This window comes from Suricata suricatta, chromosome 11 (genome assembly GCF_006229205.1).
Source record: "Suricata suricatta isolate VVHF042 chromosome 11, meerkat_22Aug2017_6uvM2_HiC, whole genome shotgun sequence".
In the NCBI taxonomy this organism is placed as follows: Eukaryota; Metazoa; Chordata; class Mammalia; order Carnivora; family Herpestidae; genus Suricata; species Suricata suricatta.
This window is the reverse complement of record NC_043710.1, coordinates 54,327,595-54,344,678: the sequence shown is the minus strand read 5'-3', so window position 1 is coordinate 54,344,678 and position 17,084 is coordinate 54,327,595. Positions and strand designations below refer to the sequence as shown.

The window sequence follows — 17,084 nt, the reverse complement described above, 5'->3', positions numbered from 1 at the left end:
CGTCCCTTTTAAGACCTTCATTGTGGGGCGCTGGCATAGCTTAGTTGTTAAGCATCTGACTTCTGCTCAGGTCATGGTCTCATGGTTCGTGAGTTTGAGTCCCACACTGGGTGAGCTCAAGCCCCACTTTGGATTAAAAAAAACAACATAAGCCCACTTTCAGTGAGCCCCGCTTCTCTCTCTCTCTTCTCCTCCCCCCCCCCCCCCGCCCCTTGTGGGATTCTCTCTCTCTCTCTCTCCACCCCTCACTCATTTGTGCCCTCTCTCTCTCTCTCAAAAAAAAAAAAAAAAGACCTTCATCCTGGAGTTTGATCTCAATCCCTCTTGCTATCCAGAGCCTGGGCCTTGGGCCCCCTGGGAAATGAGTCAATGAGATGGCTCCCTCCTGGTGCTGGGCGGCAGTCACAGGCTTTGGCCCAGCCAACTCATCCGTGTGCCCGAGTGCCAGTGTGCCAGTGGGGACCCACTTTCAGCCTCCGCTAGGCCTCAGGTCCTTGACTCATTATCAGCATTAATTGGCATCTCTGGTGTAGGCTTCCACTCCACTAAGTGCTTGACAATCATGAGGTGCTATTGTGTACAACTGGACTTCAACTCTGGCACCCTCCTGCCCCAGGCTTCTGGTCCGAGCTGCCTGAGCCAAGCGACCAAGTGTCTCAGCCACAAACATATAGCTCCAGGCGTGGAGAAACAAATAAACAAGGGAAAACCTCAGCAGACACAGAAGCCCACACACAAAGAAGCAGACCACAGTACAAAGACATGGAGAGACCCACAATGAGCACACACGTAACACAGACATCAATATATACTGAGGAACAGAGACAGGATAAATCTTTTTTTTAATGTTTATTTATTTATTTTGAGAGAAAGACAGAGAGAGTGTGTGTAGGGTCAGAGAGAGAGGAGAGAGAAGGGGCAGGTGGCTTCGTTGGTTGAGCATTAGCTCAGGTCATGATCTCGCAGTTCAAGGGTTCGAGCCCCACGTTGGGCTCTGTTCTGGCAGCTCAGAGCCTGGAGCCAGCTTCAGAGCCTGTGTCTCCCTCTCTCTGCCCCTCCCCCACACATGCTCCATTTCTCTCTGTCTTAAAAATAAATAAACATTCAAAAAAAATTTTTTTAAACGCCTGACCTTCCAACCCAGGTAAACACAGAGATGCGGATTCAGCACACAGAAACACAGATGCTTGGCATACAGATTGCCCATCAGGAAGCTAACTTTTGTCATTCCCCGCCCCACCCCGCCCCCTGCTGTGCAGCCAGCCTGTCCGACCGACCGATGGGCATATTCTGCTCCTTTGTCTGGAACACTCTTCCTGGATGCTCCCTCCCTTCACAGGGTTAATTCCTATCATTCTTTAGGTCTTGGCATCCATTTCATACTCCCCAAACTTGGAGCTCTGCCCTGCTGTTTTCCCACCTATCTTGGACAAGTTTGGGGATGAAACTTTTGCCTGTGCCTGGTGAGGTGGTGACTGTGGTTGTGAGGGGGACATTAGGGCTGAGAAAGCAAACAAAGCCAAATTCTGGGGGGACTGAGTCAGGAATAACAATGAGGAGCCCTAGCTGCTCAGGGTCTCAACAGGTGTTTAACCCACAGACCAGCATAGCCAGATGTCCTCTGCCTCACTTTTTTTTTTCAGACTTCTGCCTGATTTCTTTTGTGTTTCTTCTAGGCTTGCTGCCCAACCCAGTTCTCTTCTTCCCAAAGCCAGCCCTGCCTCTTGCCATCTCTCTGCACTCACACATGCTCCCTTGCCCTCTTTGCTTGGGTGTACCCTGCCTCTACTCCTAAGCCGAGGGAGAACCTCAGATTCAATGCCTGAATTTGTCTTTGTTTGGTTTCTGAGGCCCATCCTCCATACATGGTCTCCTAACCCATGACACTTAGTTTGATAAAGGGAGGTGTAGAGGGGAGTGGTTATGAGCACAAGCCTTGGGGACACTCTCCTGGTTCAAGTATCAGCTTTTCCACTTATTGGCAGCAGGACATGTGTGGGTTCTGCCACCTTTGTTCCCTCATCTGTAAAAGGGGGATGCTAATAGAGCCCACCTCATTAGGGCTGCTGCAAGGATTAAATGAGACAAGTGTGTGATGTACTTGGCATGCAGTTTGGCTCCCCTTTGGGCTGTGTGAGAGCTGAGGGAGAGCTAATGAGATCAAGGATGCACCCAGGAGGTGCCTGGTGAGTCCTTGCTAATTGGAACTGAGTGAAACAAACATCCCTGTGAACACCTACTATGTGCTCTCCCTGGCTGGTTCTTTACCCCTCCCCTCCTCAGTTTCTGTGTGGCTGCTGAGCCTGCATGGCTGGTATCTGTGGACAGGGGTGGAGCTCAGAAGGTGGGGGTGCGACTTCTCTTTTTAAATTTAATTTTTACATCCATCTTATTGAAGTATAATTTACATACAATAAAATCACCAATTTAAAGTGTATGATTCAATGTGTTTTAGTAAACATATACAGTCATATAACTACCATTTCAATCAAAAATAGGATAGGATTCCCCCCAAACTTCCCTGTGCTCTTTGCAGCCAGTCTCTTTGGGAGGTGAATTTTTACAGGGCCTTGAGAGGTCCTGGGTTTTCATCAAGCTGCCAGCTTGGGCACATAGATCGGGCATGCTTCTAACATGCTGGGAGATGCCAAGGAACTGGTCACCCTTTCTGGGCCTTTGTTCCTGTGGACTGGCAGAGGTAATGAGGCCAAGGATGCTGAGGCCATATCTCCTGAGGGCAGACTCTGGGTCTGAGTGCCGGGTCAGTTGGGAGTGGTGGCCTCAGAAATGCACAGAGTGGATGACTGTAAGATTTAATGGCCTTACAGTGACAAAGTAGAGAGTTGGTGTTCCCACATACCTGCCTCTTGATTAGGTGAGCCCTGGGGCCCTGATGGGAATGGCTATGTGTTGGTCCAGACTGCAGCAGGGGCCTGCCCGAGATGACTCCACATCTCTTCCTATCTCCCCCTTCCAGGGGCTGTAAACCCCTCCATGGATTGGCAATTCCCTGAAAAGAAGGGGGCACTTTTGTTCCCCAGTTCTAGAACCAAATATTAAAGCAATTATGTAACTAGCAATAAATTACTTAAAGTAGTGACTCACTCAGCTTAATTAGAGCGAGAGCAGGGAGGGATTAAGGTATTTTTAGAGCACACACCTCACTCCCTCCTAGGGGGGAGGCCTCTGTGCAAGGTGGGGGTGGAGAAAAGGCTGGGAGCTGGTGGAAGCACCCCAGGTGTCTGCAAGGAGATGAAAGCCGATCCTCCACCCCACTGAGGTCTCAACAAAGAGAGGCCAAGTCAGAGCTGTGGCAGGAGGGATTCAGATCAGACTCAAGGAACACTTTCCAGAGATGCTTATTGGAGAACTGGAGACAGGTAAATTAGATTACAAACTCTTTGAGGGCAGGAACTAGGTCTGGGATCCACTTTCCTGCCTTTACTGGTTACTAGCTGTGTGGTTCCTTTGTCACCCCAAGCTTCAGTTTCCTTCACTGTCAAATGGGCACAGTAACATCCACCTTCATATATATTATAAGGATCAAGTGGGTTAATGCATGTAACACAAACTCCAGTGCTGACATAACAGGAAAAAAATCTCCAAAAAGACATGGAGTAGGTCTATTTTGTTCACTATTTTATCCCAAGCTCTATTCACAGGGCCACACATAGTAGGTGTTCAATAAATGCCTGTTGAGCGAGTGCTTATTAGTTTCATATCCATTCTCCTACTCCAAATGGGTCCTTGTTTCAAGGTTTGTGGATGAAATAACTAAATGAGTGGAGGGCAGGGGTGCCTCTTAGGTGGAGACTGATCTTTCTCCCCCAAGCTGAGGAACAGATGACTTAGAACAGAAAAAGACCAGACTTCCAGAGATTGGCTGGGGAGAGTTCGGGACCATGGACAGCTCCAGCCTGTGCTCATGGGTTTGGTCTTCCAGTTGCAGGAAGCTGGGCTGGGCTGGGAGGGTCCACCCAGTCCACGCTCCACTGCTCCAGATGGGAGGAGGAGCTAGCAGTCCAGTCTGACTAGAGAGACCAGGACTGTCACTCACCATCATTGGGAGTTCAGAGGAAGGAGGATGAGTGCGGGATGGGGCATCCTGAAAGCTTCCCAGAGAAGGGGATGGCATTGGCTGGAGAGATTTAGGCAGAGAGAATATCCAAGTGTCTGTAAAATGAAATAATAATTTTGATCCTATAGATTGTCTAAGAGGATTGAATGAGTTACTTTTAAGGAATTCCTGGTACGTGCCTGCTTGGAAAGGGGACAACATATGGTCTCATTTCTTCCTGCTTCCCTCCACCCCTTCTAAGCCCCTGTGATTTGAGGAGAGACATCTTTCCACCCTATTGGGGACAGCAGGAACTGGATAACTGCTCAGAGATGCTGGGGTATGGAGTTTCCTATTCTGGCCTTCACTGACCCTAGCCCTGAGGTTGGACTGAACTAGGCACATAGTAGGTGCACAAGACAGATTGAGGGAAGGTCTGTGATCCTCCTTCCTATCAGGGTATTGGGAGGCTGAGGGAAAAACATGGCAGGATTGGGGTGATGGAATTTAATCCCTGGTCCTCCCCCAGGACGATAGCCCCAAGACTCCTGCCCCTAGTGGACGCTCTGATCAGTTTTGACTAGCTCTCCTCACACCTCGATGGCCTCCCAGGGCTCTGGCGATGAATTAGTGATGACAGCTTTGCACCATCACTATGACGACCAGGCATGTTCTTAGCCTCCAGTCAGGGTGCAGCAGCAGAGGCCAGAGACCCCTTTGGCTCAGGGCCTTTGTACTGTTGTGTGTGACTGGGCTGGGGCCCAAAGGGAGGGCAGCAGGGAGGGGAGCAGGGGATGGAGCAGGGACCAGGGCATCGGGGCTCCTTCTGGAGTAGATGAGCATTCCTAAGGATTGTTAGATCCAAAGGAACCTTAGGGACAGTTGTTTCTCTTCCTCCCTGCTTTCTCTTTTTCATTCCTCCCTCTCTTCCTCCTCCTTTCTTTCCTTCTATTTTCTCTGAGCCTCATCCCTGTTCAAGGCCCTGAGCTGCCCACCTCTTCTCCCTATCCTGGGATTCAGGCCCAGCCCAGCCGTCACTCTTAGGAGCCCAGAATGAGATGGGGACATAGACCCATCCTGGTGTGTGGGAACCACCGGTGGCTCTGCAAGGGGAGGCTGACTTGGCTCAGCCAGACACTGTGCAAACAGCTTTGCAGAGGGAATGATACCTCTGTCCCTGTTGAGTGAGGACCTTTTCCAGTGCAGAGACAGAGGATCAGAGGTGAACAGGTAAACTATGAGTCCAGAGGTAAAATATAAAAAGGGATGGGGGACTGACAGAAATGCAGAGCCGCCTACATACACAGGTGTAGCAGGGCACAGAGGAGGATTGGAGCCTGGGAATGCCCAGAGGGAATGGCTGCAATGAGCAGCTTGCAGAGTATCCCATAGGAAAAAAGGAGCCCTTGAAGAATTTTTGTTCTTATTTTAGGGATGGGAAAACTGAAGCCCAGAGAGAGAGAGTGACTTGGTCAAGCTCACTGAGGTCATTAAAGACAGACTAAAGCTGTGGGCTCTGTCAGGATCCTACTCTATAGACCCCAGCTAGTATCTCTTGCCCCAGACTTGCTGAGCCAGCCCCTGGGTGGCTCAGTAGGTTAAGCTGCCGACTTCATCTCAGATCATGATCTCTTGGTTTGTGGGTTCGAGCCCCACATCGGGCTCTGTGCTGACAGCTCAGAGCCTGGAGCCTGCTTTGGATTCTGTGTCTCCCTCTCTCTCTGCCCCTCTCCTGCTCATGCTATCTGTCTCTCAAAAATAAATAAACATAAAAAAATTTTTTTAAAGGAGTTTTCCAGGTAAACCACCACCTTCAAAAGGTGAGAAGGGCCCACGCGTGACTCGCCCTTAGTCTGAATGAAATTTGCAAAGGCAAGAGCTGTGCTTGTGTTCCTCCCTTCCTCTTGTGTGGTAGGGGTAGTGGGGGAGGGCATTCAAGGAAGGACCTGGGAAGCCAGGGGCTTAGCTGGGGTCAGCAAGCAATCAGGGTCAGAAACTTGGGCGTTTGGGCTCCTAGCCCAGGCACTGTGTCACAGCCCCTTACTTTGCACCCTCAGGAATCTTTGGGTGAATTGGGCACCAGTAGGAGGTAAGGGTAACTCTAAGGTCCTCACACTCTCCCAAGGCTCTTCTTGGTCCTGGGGCCTGATTTTGGGCCTGATGTGGCTGGAACTTACCAGGGCAGAAAGAGCCATTTTAGCCCCATTGTCCCAGGGCAACAGTGACACTCAGGATTACTGAACAGGTCCTGCTAGCCTGGGCCTGGCTGGCTGGCCCTTAGCCTGTCTACACTCCCCCTACCTCGCAGCTGTCCCCTTGCCTCTCTTTCACCCCCCTATGCAGCATTGCGGGGCCTGCCAGCTTTGATGGATGGCCCCACAGCTCAGCCTCCCTCCCATTCCTTTCCGGATGCTGGGCTGTTAGCCTTCTAATCACCAGTCCTGCCTGGTAGCCGCCGCGCCATCCATCTCCCCCACACAGCTTCACCCAGCACAGGTGGGGTTTTGTGTGGGGGGGGGAGGTAGCATTGCAGCCCTTCCCCCATCTCTGAGGTTGGGCTGAGAGTGTGGTTGAGTCAAGGGTTAGGGAGCAGCCCACACCCCCTTGCTGGAGTACCAGAAATCCCTCCTTCCAAGGGTACTGGCACATGCATTCGTGCATACATGCTCATGGTAACAGTAAAACAACTTTCATATATCAAAAAAACACTATATACTCTCATTTATATTATTAGTTGGGTACTATTAGTAACCACATTGTATAGATAAGGGCACTGAGGCTCAGAGAGGTGAAGGGACTTGCACAGGGTCACATATCGAGGAAATGGAGGAGGGGGATTTGAACCCAAGTTGAATAGCTTACATCTTGTATTTGCAACTCCTCTGCTATACTGACTTACTTATTCATGCACACATGCACACACAGATACATGTGCACGTGCACACGTGTGCGTGTATGACCACGAGCCTCAATGTCAGCCCTTGCACCACCCATCTACCTGGACCAGGTTCCTGAGGAGTAGAGAGGGAGTGCTGGGCTGAGGGAGAGATGAGGAGTCCATGCTCATTGTCCCCAGGCTGCCCCCTGACTCACCCTGGCAGGACATTGAGCAGCTGGAGGGCTGCATGGAGGAGGCAGCCTCCAGGCATCAGGAGCAGGAGGCTGGGACGCAATCAATGGATAATGCCTGCAGCACCGCCTTCCAGGAACTAGGGCTCAAGGGATTGTGGCGCCGTGGGTCGATCATCTGGGCTGCAGCCCAGGCCCAGCATGCACGCATTTGTATGTGGAGTGCGGCTGGCAGCCTGCCGCCTCTGTGCCCCCCAGCTCCCATGCTCTACTTTCTCTCTTTCCTTCCCCTTCCCCCTGTTGTCCCACACCTCACTCTTACTCCCCTTACTGCCTCTCATCATGGGCACTGCCACTGAGAACCAAAGTTCTAGTTCCCAGGCACCTATGTTTCACCTTCTGCTTTGGGACCACCCTTCCCCCCAGAGAATGTTTCCAAGGAGGGTGCTGTGAGGTGTGGGGAGGGTAAGCAGAAAGGCCAGAGGCCAGGAGCTGCAGGAGGTGGGGACAAACCCTCAGAGCCCTAGGAAACAATTTAATGAGCTAATGAATGTAAACTGCTTCACACCACCAGGGGCACATAGTAGGCGCTTAATTAGATTTTGTCTTGTTCCTCCCTCAGGAGTGTGGAGAGAGCAAGGCTGGTGCTGCTGGGGGCGGATGGGGCACCTATGAAGGCACATGAGCTCCCACAGCGGCTGTCAGGCGCAGCTGACAGTGTTAACAATCCCAGGAACAATTAGCAGTGAGAGAGAGGGGGAGGGAGAGAGGGAGATTAGTACCTGACACCTGATGGAGGCACTGTTACCCGTCCTGGTGTGGGGGGAGGGCATCTGGTGCTAGGAGGAGTGGTGGCCAGAGCTAGGCTTGTGACCTTCCCCACCCTCCCTCTGGGAAGGGCCGCTGAGCAGGTCTTGGTTGCTGTCCCCACCCCACCCCCTTCCTGGAGCAGCTGCCTCCTCCCTGGGAGAGAGGCTTCCACCAGGCCCTCCAACTTGACCTGACTCCAAGAGACCTGGGGTCAGGCCCCAGTTCGGGCACTTGCTGGCTGGTGGTGATTCATTAGAGTGAGTCACTCTCTTTCGGGGGGCCTCAAGTTTCTCCTCTATAACAGGTTACGGTGAAGATCAAATGAGATGTTGCCTATTAAGTGCCTGCCACGTCCTTCTCCCCAAGGAGCCAGGCCACTTCAGGTTCCCCAGAGTCTGCCTTTTCTAGTCACACCTATGAGAGGGACAGGTATGAGCCGTCTCTCCGCCAGATGCTGTCTGCCCCATCCTTGGGTTCCCAGTGCCGGGACACAGGGTTGTTGAGGAAGAAGGAAATAAAGGGGATCCCATCTTAGGTTCTAGGGGGGTGGGGGACGTGTGTGCCTCTCCGTACTGATTGTACGTCCATGGGTAATCAAGGAGTGGTCAGGTGAGGGTAGGGAGGAGCTCTGAACCGGGATTCCCAAGGCCTGCCTTCCTAGTGCTTCACATAGTGCCTCACTGCCTGATCTTGGGCAAGATCTGTCCCTGGAGCATTAGAGAGACAGGGGCCTCTGACCAGCCTCCTTCCTGAGGGTCCAGATGATTCTATGTTCTAAGGGAAAGGCTGGATGATGGGGTGGTGGCACAAGGCTGGTGACACCCATGCCATGGATGGGCAGACCCAGGAGGAGGGACAAGCTCAGGACTCCTGTGACTTTGGTGCCCTTGTCCTCATACTGCCCCGCCTGCCCCTCCATCCCTAGTCCTCTTTTCCTTTATTATCTGACTCTATACTGCCTCCTGCCTCAGGCTTATCTCCTCCTGTCATGCATCCATCCATCTCTGTCATTCCCTGCGGCTTCCTCCTGCTCTCTGGCACACTGGCTCCCTTCCCCAGGAGTCAGGCCTGTCTGGGAGTCAGTTTTTTCTTGCCAACTGTCTAAGTAAGTGGTCTCTGTGACTCTGACCAGCTCTTGTCTTCTTCCACCTTCCCACATCTTCCTCTCTCAGAGACAGTGTCTCTGCCTTTCACTGTCTCTGGACTCCCTTTGTCTGTCTCTGCAAGTTTGTCTGTGCCCTTATCTCTGAGTCTCTATTCTTTAGAGTCCCTTCGCCTCCTTCCCTGCATGCCAGGCCAGGGCAAGAGTTCCAGCGTGCGCCCCCACCCCCGCCTGGAGAACGGAGTAGCCTACGCCCCCTCTTTTGCCGGCTGCCTTGGAAGCCCCTGACAATGCCTTCCGCCCCGCCCTGCTCGGGCCCGTTGCTAAGCCTTGGGCAAGCAGCACCTGGCTTCCATAGCGACGGGTGCTTAGAAACGAAACGCCACATCTCCCAGTCCCACTACGGAGTCTTTGCAGATCGAGCGCCTTTCGATCAATCAGGATAGGAAATGTGGCCAGCTCTAGGCTGCCTCCAGGAGAGGAGAAGGACCCACGGGTCTCTGCCTTCTGGGGCCCTGGGCCAAGGAAGGAGCCCGGAAGGAGGCCCCCTGGGCTTTTCTCAGGAGTCAGCCTGCTTCTGGGAGGCACTGGGTTTGCCAGGGCAAGGGCCCTGTTTGGATTACTGTTCTACTGTTTTTAGCTATGTGACTTTAGACAAATGACCTCATGGCCCAGGACCTCAGTTTTATCAATTGTAAAGTCGGGGTAATAATATCATGAGGCTTAAATGAGAAAATCAACTGGGTGGGCCTGGCTCTTAGAAGGTAGTCCTTGATGACAGTCTCCTCCCTTCCTCTGTAAAGTTGTGTAAGATTTAATTAGCAGAGAGGAGGGCGACGCACAGTGGTGTTTGCAAAAAGGTGGAGGCTGGGATTCATCTCACAGGTGCAGGGGTTCGCTGGGCCCTCTCTCTTACCTGGTATTTAAAGAGGCTCAAGCCCGCACACCATCAGACTCTGAGGGGTGTGTAAACCCTGGTGGAGACCTGCTTGTCAGGCAGTTAGCATAATAGAATCCTGGACTCCTACATTCTCAGATCTCCAGGTTCCTGCATTCATAGAATAGAAGAAGCATAGACTCTTGGAATAAAGGGACGTTATAATAGATGCTTGATTTTCTTAGAACACAAAGCTCTGGGAGTTCTTGGAACCTCAAAGCCACAAATAGGGGCCTCCCTGTATGATGGTTTCTGATTGGCAGGGAGTTTTCAGAGCATGGGGCCTTGAGTCCCTATTACTTAGACTTTCTTATGCCTCAGTATCCCTTAGAAGCTCGGCTCTGAGCAGCCCTGGTGTGTGTGTGTGTGTGTGTGTGTGTGTGTGTGTAGGTGTATGTGAATGTACGTGTGTATTGGGGGCTGGGGTGAGTGATCGACCGTACTCCGAGGCACCTCTGGAGCAGGGCCAGCCCAGGAATAGTGGGCAGAGGGAAGCTGGGCGGCTCGTGGGCTGCAGCTGTTCAGGCGGGGCTGGGTGGGCGTCTGGGCAGCCACCCTTGACTGAGAACCAGCCGGCCCTCCTTCATCCACTCAGCCTGCAAGCCAGGGCTCAGGAGGAAGCATCTCTCTGTGGCACCCCTAGGGCTGGCGTCAAAGCACCCCTCATGGTCCTGCAGACTGGAAGGCAGGAAGGCTCCACTGAGAGAAGGAGATGGGGTGTGGGTCAGCCCCCCCATAAGGGATGAGAGGAAAGGGCTCAGTATGGGGAATGGGACTTAATGAAGGGATGAGGCTTCAGTGATGAGGATGGAAGTTCAGTGAGGGGGATGGGACTCTGTGAGCGGGGTGGGGCTCAGTGGAGGGACCTAAAGAGTTTCTTGGCACTGCACTGTCTCTGCACCTCCTCATGCTCCTGAGGATGGTGGTTGGTGGTAGGGGAGCCTGAGCCCCTTAAAACCACTCCCCTTTCCCTAGGGTAGGCTGAGAGCCATGAGCTCCTTTTCCCACCTCTACTCAAAGCTGGGAAGGTTGGTAGAGCTGCTGAGAAAGCTGGGATCTGCCTTTCCTTTTGCTCATCTTCCTTCCTGGTTTCCATGGGAATCATGGCTCAGAATGATCAGGGTTTAATAGGATGGTGCTGTGGGAGGAGTCAGCATTAGGCAGAGCCATCCATCCCACACGGGAAGGGTTGGCTGTTAAGAAAGTGAGCTCCCTGTCCCTGGGAGTATGCAAGCAGAGGCTGGATCACCAGTCAGGGTGACTTTAGAAAGGGGCTCAGATGAGGGAAGGCAGTTGGGAGGCCTCCTCCCTGTGTGATTGGCCCAGATGGCCCCACGTTCCAGACAGCCCTGTGCCTCATTGAGGGGGGTCATGATGCCTTGGGCTCGGCCCCCCAGATCCATCTTCCACGCCTGTTCTCTGTGTCTGGCCCTGAGCTGGACATGCACACATGAAGCTGAATCAGACCCAGTCTCTTCCTGGAGGGGCAGCGGGTCTGATCAGGGAGGCACACAAGAAAACAAATACAGTTGGGCAAATCTTACAGAACAGGGCAGACCAGGCTGGAAGGAAGGTTCTACCATTGGTTTGTATGGTCAATAGATGTCTTTTTGAGCAATTTCTCCAGATTGAGCCTTGTTCTAGGTGCTAGGGTCACAGCAATGAACAAAACAGAAAGAGTCCTTTCCCCAGGAGTTTGACAGCATAGTGGAGAGGCTGAGCACCCGGCAAAGACCAGAGCAATGGGAAGCGCTGCTTGGTGGATGGATCTGCAATGTAGGCGTGGCCTGAAAGGAAGTTTGTTTGGCAGTATATATAGGTTAAGGGCCTTGTAGGGCTCCAGCTTTATCCCGCAGGCAGCTGGGAACCCTGTGTTTGTGTGTGAGAGTGAAAAGATGACCCCAGCTGGCATGGAGCTCAGGGAAAAGGAGGCACAGTGGTCCCTGAAGGAAGCCCTGGGGCAGCCTTGCCCACCTGCGCTTCTGTGTATAAGAGTTGTGTGAGCACATTTACAGGTATAGGAGTATGTGTTTGTGTGTAGGAGCAGGAGGAGTGTGTGTGTGTCTATGGGAGGATGAGAACTGTTTGTGATTGTGGTGGCCTGGGGCAGCCTGGTGTGGTAGAAGGATCTTGGGGTTTGCAGAAGATAAGGAGCAGATACCAAGGCCTAACATGTGCCAAGGCTCAAGTCCCGTGGACCTCAGCCTGGCTGTGAGCCGACAGATCCTGGACTAGTCTGGACCAGAATCCTATGGGTTCCCTTACCCCTCTAGGGTCATGGACCTGGCCACTTGCTGCCGACAAGATAAATGTGCAGACAAATAACATGGAAATGGACAAGACCTGCAGATGACCCACCCCTACTCCCACATCCCCTGGGCTTGAGTTACTCAACCTGTGCTCTTTCCCCCTCAGCTGCTACTGGGGCTCTGGGAGCAGGCCCTGCCCCCCCAAAACCAAAATCCATATTTCTTTAATACCTGCCTATGGCCAGATCCTTTCTTTGTGAGGGCTGCCCCCACATCCAGGGCCATCGTCAAGGGACACACATTTCTGATCCAGGCTAGCAGCCATGGCAGCACCTCTGTTAGGTGTGAATTTGAATATGTGCATACTCATGCCTTTGCACACACATTCACATATGAATGCACATATTTGCCACACTTGGACCCGTGCACATACCTACAACTGTTCACACATAACTGCATGTGTGCATACACACTCACACCCGCATACACGCACCTGTGTGCACACACATACACATATGCACATTCCATAGATGCACACGCACACAAATTCAGCTATACCATGGAAGTATCACACATCCTCACAAAGAAACAAACTTGCAGAGGGTCGTCAGTCATACCCTCTCCTACCTTTATGCACACCATGCTCACAGTCCTGGGTGCAAGGCCTTACACACCTGCGTGTGCACACACACACACATACACCAACACAGCTACTGAAGAGTGGCCTATACCCATGCTCTCTCCAGGGTTAAGGCATTGAGGACAGGCTGTAGACGGACACAGAATCCATAGAGATGACAGATCCCTCCAGGACGCATCATGGATTGCCCCTTTACAGGGCCCCCAGGATGGTAAAGCCCTCTGTCAGTCCATGGGCTCCACATCCCAAGTCATACTCTGACTGAGTCATACACACCCTCTCCTGAGGAGCCTCCCCTATTGGGATCTGGTCCTTATTCACAGTCCTTGGGTCTAGCATGCCCAGGAAAGATGCCTTGTACCCAGCTAGGCCTACCTGGATCCTGCCTCCCTCCCCCTGATCTGCCTGAGCCCTCAGTGAGAGCCAGGCCGACCTCTACAGTTGCTGAGGAGTCTGAGGCCAGAGAGGGCCAGAAGCTTGCCTGAGGTCACCCAGTATGTCAGGGCAGGGCTCAGATTTGGACCTGGGTTTCCAGGAGTATGACCATGGTTGGCAGCAACAGGATAGATGCATGTCAGTCACGAGACAGGCTTGTGGAATTAGGACACGTGGGCATGAGGATGAGAGCAGATTTGGGGTCTGTCGGGGGTCTGCTGGTGCCACTCTGTCACCTGAAGAGATGGCTAACAAGGATGTCTGCTCTCCCAGCCTGGATGAGGAAGTGTTTGTGAGTACCGTGGCCCACAGGCATGTCATTATTATCAGGAACAACAGAGGGCTGGTTTCTGGGCAGGACCTGAGGTCTGGTGGGCCTGGTACCTATGTTGACAGGCTGTCAGCTGAGTCACCTTTTCCTAAAATACTCAGTAGCTGGGCCACTGGGTAGTTACAGCAGGCGGTAAGGTGAGGAAACAAAAAGAAGTGTCTAGAAGGCTGGGCCAGGCATTCCTGGGGCTGGGCTTTCTTGTGGCAGAGATGGGCAGAGGGTTCAGGGACTGGTAACCTAGGCCCCTCAGTCACTGCATTGTTGGGGACAAAGGGAGAGGTGGGAAAATCTGGTTTTTTCACATGCCTTTCCTCAAGATGTGGAGCATGAATTTAGGGCACAGATTGGAGCCAGATGGTCCGAGTTTGAATTTTGGCTCCATTACTTACTAGCTGTGTGACTGTGGACAAATTACTTGGTCTCTCTGTGCCTCAGTTTTCTATATCTATAAAATGTGGCTAATAATAAATCCAACTTTATACTGTTGTTGGGAAGATGAAATGCGAAGCACATAGTAAGTGCTTGTTAAATGTTAAAGCCGTCTGGACACAGAGCGCCCCCCGCCCCTGACACAGAGCTCTCCGGACACAAAGCCCCCTTCCTCCAGATGTATACACTCAGCCTTTTAGGGACCAGCTCTGACTGTTGATTTCATGGACTGATGTCAGCCAGGAACAAGATACATCTAATCCAGGGTTCTCAAACCTGGCAGCAAATTAGAATCACCTGGGAACATTTAAAACTATCTGGGATTGGGGAGTCCCGGGCATGAGCAAGGGTGAGAACCTAACAATCACAAAATGCAGACCTGGAAAACAGGGACATTTAGGGGAGTGGAAGAGTCCTAGCCTTGAAGGAAGGGTCACAGGCAAGGAGGGTTTGGGCATGTCACTTTGGCATCTCAAGGAATCTTGATTGCCTATTCTGGGAGGGGGCTGGATGGAGAATTTCAAGGATCACATGGGCGGATATTTTTGAAAGAATCTCTGTATCCTGCCAAACACCAGAAGAAAGAGGTTTGTTTATTGAATCTAATGTATTAACATTTCACAGATGGGAAAAATGAGGTCCAGAGATGTTCAGTGGCCTGCTCAGAATCACACAGCAAGTCTGTGACAGAGTCAGGACTCAAACCCTCAGAGGACTGGTTGAATCTGAAGGATCAATGCAGAAAGAATCTCTCTGAATTGAGGGAGACCTAGATCATGTGCCTGGGGGCCCCAGCCACTGAGCTGCAGTATAAGATAGTCAAGTAAGATTTAAGAAATAGCTTACCATGAGGTGAGTGCTGTGAAATTCCTTTCTAGAGCTGAGAGCCCAAGAGACAATGGCTATGCCAGGCCAGCGTTGGCTCTTGACTGCAGGGTCTGACATGGCTTCAGAACAAATAGGTCTGGCCAGTGGCCTGAACAGAGACCTCCTGGTCCCTGTGTCCCATCCAGGCTATAAAACCCCAGGACTGACAGGTATTTAGGATTTACCAAGAGATTTGTGCACTAGGCTCAGACTCAGTCCTTAGAATAGCCCTTACATTGGTCATCCCCTTTACAGAGCAGGAAACTGAGGCCAAAAAAGGAAGGGAGGCCCTTTTCTGGACCAGAACCTTTACACCATCTTAGCCCATGTAATTTTCTACAATGTTAAAAAGTAGGCCACATTGCCCCTAATTTGAAGATGAAGTAAAATACATCTACTCAGACTGGATCACTTAGTGACAGAAAAGCTTCCCACTCCTCCCCATGTCCCCAGACATGACTTCCAGGAAAAACACAAAAAGGGGACCCAGAGGATTAAGGTAGCATCAAGGGAAGATCTCCCGAAGGAGGTGGGCCTCTGGTCCCTGAATGATAAACAGGTGGACAGGATCTGGCGGGCATTGGGGTGGGGTGGGTAAAGATCTGGAGGTGAGAATGAGTCAGTCACTCATCTGAGTAGAGGAGGAAGTATAAACTTAAGAAATGATGCAAGACGGTCAAAGCTGGGTAAATAAATCAGGGCTAAATTATAGAGGGCCTGCCATGCCAGGCTGAGGATTTGGGCTTTATTGTGTTTGTGGTAGGGAGTCTTTAAAGGTATCTGAGCAGAGGCAGAAGCACGTCCAGAGCTGGGCCTCAGAAACAGAGGTGGGAGAAATCCTGGCTTGGAGGCCTCCTCCTGAGCTGATGGCACAGCCAGGGCTCGGACCAGCCTGTGTGCCAGGTGCCTGGACTGTGTCCAGGACCAGGCTCAGTGACTCAACGGTAAGGAAATCATTCCCCAGGGAGAAAATGCCCAGATGAATCAGCCCATTGAGGTGGGGAGGTTGGGGGCTCACTGAGTCACCCTCCAAGTGGGGAAGGGGGGTGTTGCAGAGAAAGAGGGGCCAGCAGTGCAGTGGGAAAGATTCAGGTCAGACCACAGCGAGGGCAGTCAGGAGACTCTGGCTGACTTCCCACCATCATCGGGGTTGACTCTCCTGCACTCTTGTGAAAGAGATGGGAAAACTGAGGCCCAGAAACGGGAGGGGATCTGACCAAGGTCAAGCAGCAAGTCGCTGGCAAAGGCCAGGCATGATCCAAAGCGCACCCTCTAATCCAGACACGTCCTACCACCTCAGCGGATCTCATGCTAAATAGAGGCGAGGAAATAGGTGGGTCCAGCAGGGAGCTGGCCCAGGTGACCCTTCCTCCCTCCACCTGCCCCCCACTTCCCTCTCCCCTTGCCCCTCGGATGGCAAATAGGCCCAGGCTGCGCTGCCACAAAAGGACGGCAGGGGGCGTAGAAGCGTCACGGCTGCCGCAGGCTCCTGAGCACAGAGGCCGCTCTGCGGCGAACTGCGCTCCGGACGCGCGGGTCCCACCGCCAAACTGTGAACTGGGTGGCCCTGGGCCTGCACCCTCTCAGGCTTCTGTGAGCGTCAACACAGACCTGACTGCCCAGTCCCCGGGGCCCGGCGCCCCTACCCGGCACTCAGGAGGGGTGCGCCTTTTTGTATGTGTGCTCTTGTGTCCGTGCGCACGTGTCCCTGGCACAGATTGGATACTGCCCCCAGGCCTGTCCGTCGCTGGGTGACCTGTAAAATTCTCCCCGACTTCCCCGTTTCTCCTGAAGAGGAGTCAGTCCGCGGCTCCGCGGCTCCTTGCATCCGGTCAGCGGCCCCTTGCTCCCTATCCTTCACCTCCCCGCCCCTCCAGTCACTGCGCTGGTCTCTGGCGTGGGGCTCTGGTCGGGCCCCAGGACTTTCTAAATGGGGGGTAGATGTGATCTGACAAGAGAGGGGTTCTGAGAGACAAGGTAGTGACAGTAGGGGCGAGGGGCCAGAGGAGGAAGCAGAGGCTGAGAACCGGCTACCTGGTGGGTGATCCTAATAGCGGACAAGCTGGAAGAGTCTTGAGAGCATAGAGAGAAGGGAGGTGAGAGCTGGGGAGGGGGAGTCCTGGGGGTCCGCAGGTCGGACTAGCGGGGAGGTGCAGCC

At 52.7% G+C, this 17,084-nt stretch overlaps 1 protein-coding gene across 2 annotated transcripts in view; it reads left to right on the top strand.

The window, feature by feature from the left end:
* Nucleotides 1-17,084, top strand: part of PDE2A (phosphodiesterase 2A) — a 92,295-nt gene that overhangs the window by 9,576 nt on the left and 65,635 nt on the right. The window lies entirely within an intron of this gene.